The sequence below is a fragment of the Dermochelys coriacea genome, chromosome 1, assembly GCF_009764565.3.
Source record: "Dermochelys coriacea isolate rDerCor1 chromosome 1, rDerCor1.pri.v4, whole genome shotgun sequence".
Classification (NCBI taxonomy): Eukaryota; Metazoa; Chordata; order Testudines; family Dermochelyidae; genus Dermochelys; species Dermochelys coriacea.
In genome coordinates, this window is record NC_050068.2 from 306,348,331 (window position 1) to 306,354,671 (window position 6,341).

Sequence of the window (6,341 nt, forward strand, 5' to 3'; positions counted from 1 at the left end):
TGACTCTGGTTCTGATCTCACGTATGCAGTGGTGAAAGTACTTGTACGGATAAGGCACCAGTGGCTGCCAGCGTTCTAACCACTCTGTTGTGTAGACCAACAGTGTCTGAGGTGCCAGTCGTCCCTTGGCCTGTCTATTCTATATTGCGCGCATGATATTAAAACACTGTGATTTAATTAACAACTAATTAGGCTGCTTTTACTGTTATTAACCAATTGTAGAATACTTGGTCAGTCATTTTGCTGTCAGATTTTATCTATCTATCTAGATAGATAGATATAAATAAAATAGTAAATGAAACAATGAATTCACACGACTGTGGCTCTTTTGGATAATGTTGATCGCTAATTTGGCCCCTGAACCACTGAGCTCTGAGTATCACAGCTCAAAGGTTTTGCTGATACAGCTATATACTGTTATTTCTATACTGGCAAAGCCCCCCGGTGGAGATGCAGCATATACTGGTCAAAGGAGTGCTTTGGCCAGTATAGTTAAACCATAAACCACCTAGACTAGACTCTTTTGCCTGTATAAGCTGCGTCTACATGGGGGTTTTGCCACATAGCTGTTTCTCTTATTTTCTACACCCTTTACCAGCATAGTTGTGCTGGCAGAACTATGTAGTGTAGACCTGGCCTAGATGATTTGCCTATGTTTTAAATCCAAACCATTTTTTAGTTAACTAAGTGGAGTTAAAAATCAATGTCTAATTGGTTGAAAACAACATTTTTGTGCTCTAACTCAGGAATAGCTGAAGAGTTTGTTTGGAGAAAATCTGACTTGTTGCCTGAGGACAAGAATGAGCAACTTCAACCCCAAAGGTAATTTTGAAAAAAAAAGTTATTGAAAATAAGGGCTTAAAATGAAAGTGCACTTTTGTTGTCTCATAAGCCCCAATACAACTAATAGTGTTGCCAATTTTAATATCAGTGAGTTATTCTCCATTAGTACATCTTACATGTTGGGATTGAAGATTGCACTGGAAAAAGTCATCTAAAACTTCTCGATGAACCTGGAGATTTTACTGCAGTCAAAAAATCAGTTGCAGTGTCATCAGTCTGTTGCATTGCAATGTATAGCCAAATGTAGTACTTAGCTGAAATACCGACTTGTAATGCATTCCTCTGCTTCCTTCCCATGATTTGTTAAGACTTGAAGTTTGCTGCGCTGCTGAAAGGACACCAGAATCACAAGACTAACACACTTGGTTATGTGCTCTAGTAACTTTCTTTATATAATGCACATAACATAGTGGAGCAGATCTTCAGCTGGCCTAAATTGGCATCACTCTATTTAAGTTAATACTATCTGTAGTTCTGGCACATTAGTGCAAAAGCTAACAAGAAAGCAAACACTAAGGTTTGAGAAAATCAAGCCCACAAAAGCCAAGAGGTTAGAAATCAAGGGGAGAAATCCTGACCACACTGAAGTTTTGCCATTGATTTAAATGGTGCCAGGATTTCACCCATGTTTTTAATGTAATGTTTACTCAGCTCTTTTACACAGCTTTTATATTTTATAGTAGATACTTAAAATAAAAATACAATAAAGTTTCTACTAAAACAAGGGAACCAGTGATACTTTACCACCACACTGAGTTGGCTAGGTGTCGCACACTAGTATTTCCCTCCCTCCCACTGGTATTCTTGCAGGTTTGTTATTGTTGAAATATTAATCTGATAATATCACTGTAATTGCTATATACAACTTAATGTATATAAGAATGTATGCCAACATTTCTTATAGTTTCCTGGATTAGTAAGGCTGAGGAATCTCTTAAAACTGCTTCAAAAGGATTTAATCTATATGACAAATTCTACCCTCAGAAATCATATGAGGGGTGGAATTTGGCCCCAGCTCTGTAAATCAGGAAAAGATAAAATCATAGGTGTTCAAGGATGTAAGCTACATGAGGAGAATGTGGCAAGAGACTGGGATGGAGTTTGGACTTTGTGTGGTCTTGTATGTAACATAACATAAAAATAAATGTGAATCCCCAGAGAAGGAGTTTTGTGAAGTTTCTCTTTAGCGGCATAAACCTTGACTCTGCCACAGCCTTTCAGGGAAACTCTGTGGGACTAAAAGGTCATGTGGAATCAGGGAAAATCGTTTCACACTGGGCTACTGTGCCATGATCTGGCTTCAGTGATGTGTGAGGGATCTGTGTCTTCTTTGGTCTGAACCCCCTATCAATTCCAGGATGGGAGGCAGCTCCCAACAGAATGATATACAGGAAACTACATGAGTGGCATAACCTAGATAGGGAAGATTTGACCCTAAATCTCTGCCTCCTTGAGACCAAGAGTAGAGCTAATGTGTCTGGTTATGGCAATTTGAAAAGAGATTCAGATTTGCCCATTTTAATTACTAAGTACATTTGAACCCCTCCTCAGAATAAATGAGACTTGAAAACACTCCCCTACGGTGTAGTAAGTGCTACTGCCAAAAACTTTAGGGTGCAGGGTGTGTGTCAAAAGGAATGCTTTGTACACATTGACTGGGGCTTACTGGCTTATTAAGCCACAAAAAAGTACTTCAGGCTAGGGAGATCTCTACTCGCTCATCGCACTTATGGCTCTAAAATCGAAGTACAATTTAAATAAGAAAGCTGAGTGGAAGTTTGTAATATTAGTATGGAGACTGTATGAACTTAATGGTAAATAGATATGTACCTTATAAACCTATAGCCCCTGATAGCAGAACTGGTCATAATGGAAATCACATCAAGTTCCAGCAAACTGGTAGATAGTTTTCCAAAGCCTGGGACGTTATTGTGATGCTTCCCAGGGGTATCTAGGGTTGTGAGGCACCTCACTACCACTTGCTCTTAGCGTGAGGAAGTCTGTGGGTCAGCTCCCAGACTCCACCAGCCTCTGGCAGCACAAGCCCTACCTTCCATGCCTCGCTCTGTGTCCAAGTTAGCAATAGGCACACACCGACTCCCAAGTCCTCCAAGCATCCCTCTTGGACTGAGTGCTCACAGGAATCTCAGCTTCTCTACTCCCAAAGGAATAACACTCATCATCTTACTAGTTTCACCTCAGACTCACCACTGCACTTAAACACGGAGCACTTAGATATAGCGAAAACAAGAATAAAGTTTATGAAAGCAAATGATACTAACTCAGACTACTGAAAACAAGGAGTTGCATATAAAGCAAACTCATGACACTCATTCTATAGCCTAAATGTAACACACAAGACATTCCTCTGTTAGGCTAGCTTATCCCAAGTCTTTTTCCTAGTGTTCTCAACCAGGATGGCTGAGACACTCCTTTGATAAGATCAAGCCTGGTGACAGCTTCTCTTCCCACACCAAAGGATGAAATCTCGTCCCCTTTCCACTTTTATGCAGTTACAGAACATGGTCCCTTACCCCAGGAGGTCCCTGCTTCAGAGACTGATATTGGGGTTTCTTTGTCTTTGTAAATCCTCAGGTCTGTACCTGACCCAGACAGCAAACATAGCCTGTTTCCAAGAACAGCCATTGTTTTTACGCCGATTGAGTTGGCACGGATGTATACAATACACGAAGGTCTGCCAGGCAGATAAGTGTTTACTAACCCCTTCCTTCCTAGAATCTGTTTCTCATCTAGTTACCCGTCTTAATTTGCCTACTTTAAGAACATAATTTTCGGTAGACATACATAACTCCTTTCACATTATCTGCACATCCACTTCACAAGGATCATGATTAAGGCTACGATTTAGTCACAGGTACTTTTAGTAAAAGTCATGGACAGGTCACGGGCAATACACAAAAATTCATGACCTGTGACCTGTCCATGACTTTTACTAAAAATACCTGCGACTAAATCTTGGGGGCAGGGGGTTGGTGCTGCTCCGGGGGAGGGCAATGGGGGTGTTGCTGAGGGGGGGCACTTGGGGCCAGCAGCACCAGCTGCCAGTGGATGCTCCGGCCGGCTGGGGACCGTAGCCTGGGGCCGCCAGAGCAGCAGCTGGTGTGACTGTCCCAGGGGCCACCTGAGCAGCTGGCCCTGGAGCCAGCTGCTGGAGCAGGCCTGGGGTCAGCCACACTGGTCCCTGCAGAAGTCATGGAGGTCACAGAACTGTGATCTCCGTGGCAGACACGGAGCCCTAATCATGATGACCAGTGTGACACATGCTTTAAATATAAACCTTACATAGAGACCCTAGGTGCACACGGGATCCTTGTACCCCGTGCCCTCTGACAGTTGGCACCAGGAGGTTTCTGGATCACAATTATTAATTATGAATCCTGTCCTACCCCTCCATAAGCTCAGATCCCTAGCCCTGCATAGGAGTCACTGTGCCAAAGCAGCTCTCCCCATCCATGGCTCTTCTGCTGGGATCCACAGGATTTTATCCCTCTCTGTAGAGGATTATTTGGTCCTATATTTTGCAGAATAAAACCCCAAGGAGATTAAAATAATAATAATACTACCTTCATGCCATGAAAAAATGAATGTCCATTAGGGGTTAATGGCCCATGCTAAAAATACACTAGGAAATATCCATGCTTTATGCAATGCTTAGTTTAGATAATATCTGTAATATTTATGTGCTTGTTCTGCCAAGGAGATATTATAAAACAGACTCATTCATAAAATGTGGCATATGCTGGCAGAGTAATCACGGTGATATTTTTCAGCATGAATTCAGTTTGTAGAGTTGTTTCATCTGAGTGAAGACTAGCCCCCTTCCCCCCCTTTTTTTTTAAATGCCTGAATGATGATACAGAATCTTTGTTCATTGTTCACACATTCAGCCACAATCAGGAAATTAAAGAAGAAGATGAGATCAGAGGTTTTCACAGCTTGAGATGCCCGATATCCTCTTTTGTAGTTTAATATTATTGCTTTTTTCCTGTTATGTATTTATTTACCATCACTAATGTTTAGGTCTCAGTGGTCCCATAATACCACAATAATGGCAACAGCTATAAAAGCTGTTGGAGGAACATTCTCTGTAAGGATCCTTTCCTTTGGAATGCTCTGCTTCCCTGAGATCTAAATAGTGCTCTTCCTCCCTCCCCATTCCCCCTTCTAGCCCCAGTCTTTTGATCTTCTGGATACATTGTAAATTCCACATGTCTGAGCACGAAGTGATGGACATAGGAGGTTGAGGGTAGGAAAGTGCAATGCTGATTTAAGATGTATTGGTCACATGAATGGTAAGTAAATGATGGGTGGAAGGAAGGAGAAGCACTGTTGCATTGGATGCTTTATGTTTTGTAATGCCTATGTCATGGTGTTTTTAAATGTACATCAAAGGCACCAAGAGGATGTGTGCAAGGCATGTAGAGTGGCTTTTAGCATTCCCATCAATATCTAAATAAATAAAACTTCTTGAGGAGCAGAGCATCAGGCTATGTGCAGGTGTGTCTTTGATATATAGCCAATCACAGACCACTCTGAAGCTGATGGGAATTCTAGCCACCATTCAGTCAAGATAATAGATCAAGGATAACTATGCTTGGGTGCGTGGGACACTTAAGGAAGTGGAAGCTCAGGTGATTTTCAGCAGAGTGCTTTCAGTCCCTAGGGAAGGAGGGTGAAAGCATGATAATGAAGATCAATGGATGGCTCAAGGATTGATGCCATGAGGAAAGTTTGGGATGATCGATCATTGGGAAGCATTCACAGAAGGAAGACTCTTCTCAACTGATAGACTCCACTTGAGTACCTGGGCTACTAATCTTTTGGGATCAAGTCTGGCATGACTGATCAGGTCTTTAAACTAGGAGATGAAGGGAGAAGGTTGGGAGAGATTCATGAACTCTCCACTCCTGCCATCAATACACAGGAGGAGGAAAGTCAACTAAATGAAGCTATAGTAAGAGACAATTGAACACCTCAGAAGTAATAGCATGGACAGCCTGGAGAAAGAAAATACAAATATTGATTGGACAAGTAGTCACAGTTAGTGAAAGGACTACATCTAACCCAGCTAGAAAACTGGGTGAGGTCCAAGGGAAACAATGTACATGAATGCAAAGTCTGGGCAATAGAACGGAGGACGTGGAACTACTGGTGCAGAAGGTCAAACCAGATATTACAGGGATTACAGAAACATGATGGAATAGCGTTCACACTGGAATACAAGTACTGAATGGTATGTGCTGTTTAGAAAAGAAAGGTAATGGTGGTTGAGTAACATTGTACATCAATGATACAATAAACTGTTAAGAAATAAGCAATAGTATGGACAAAACAGTATCTGTTTGGGTCAAAATCACTGTAGCGAAGGATTGTAAAAGATGTTCTATTGCGCTAATGTTAGGAGTCTGCTATAGGTCTCCACCCCAGATCAGACCCAGATATGGATAGAGATCTCTTTAATGTTGTTAGAGAGAGAA

At 41.7% G+C, this 6,341-nt stretch overlaps 1 protein-coding gene across 1 annotated transcript in view; it reads left to right on the forward strand.

Annotated features, from left to right (window-relative positions):
• The window catches only part of MET (MET proto-oncogene, receptor tyrosine kinase), a 127,896-nt gene extending 122,092 nt beyond the window's left edge, over positions 1–5,804 (forward strand). Inside the window, exon 22 of the transcript XR_006275284.1 lies at positions 5,792–5,804. The gene's annotated coding sequence lies outside the window, so the exon portion shown is untranslated. The remainder of the gene's footprint in view (positions 1–5,791) is intronic.
• The last annotated feature ends 537 nt before the right edge of the window (positions 5,805–6,341 follow it).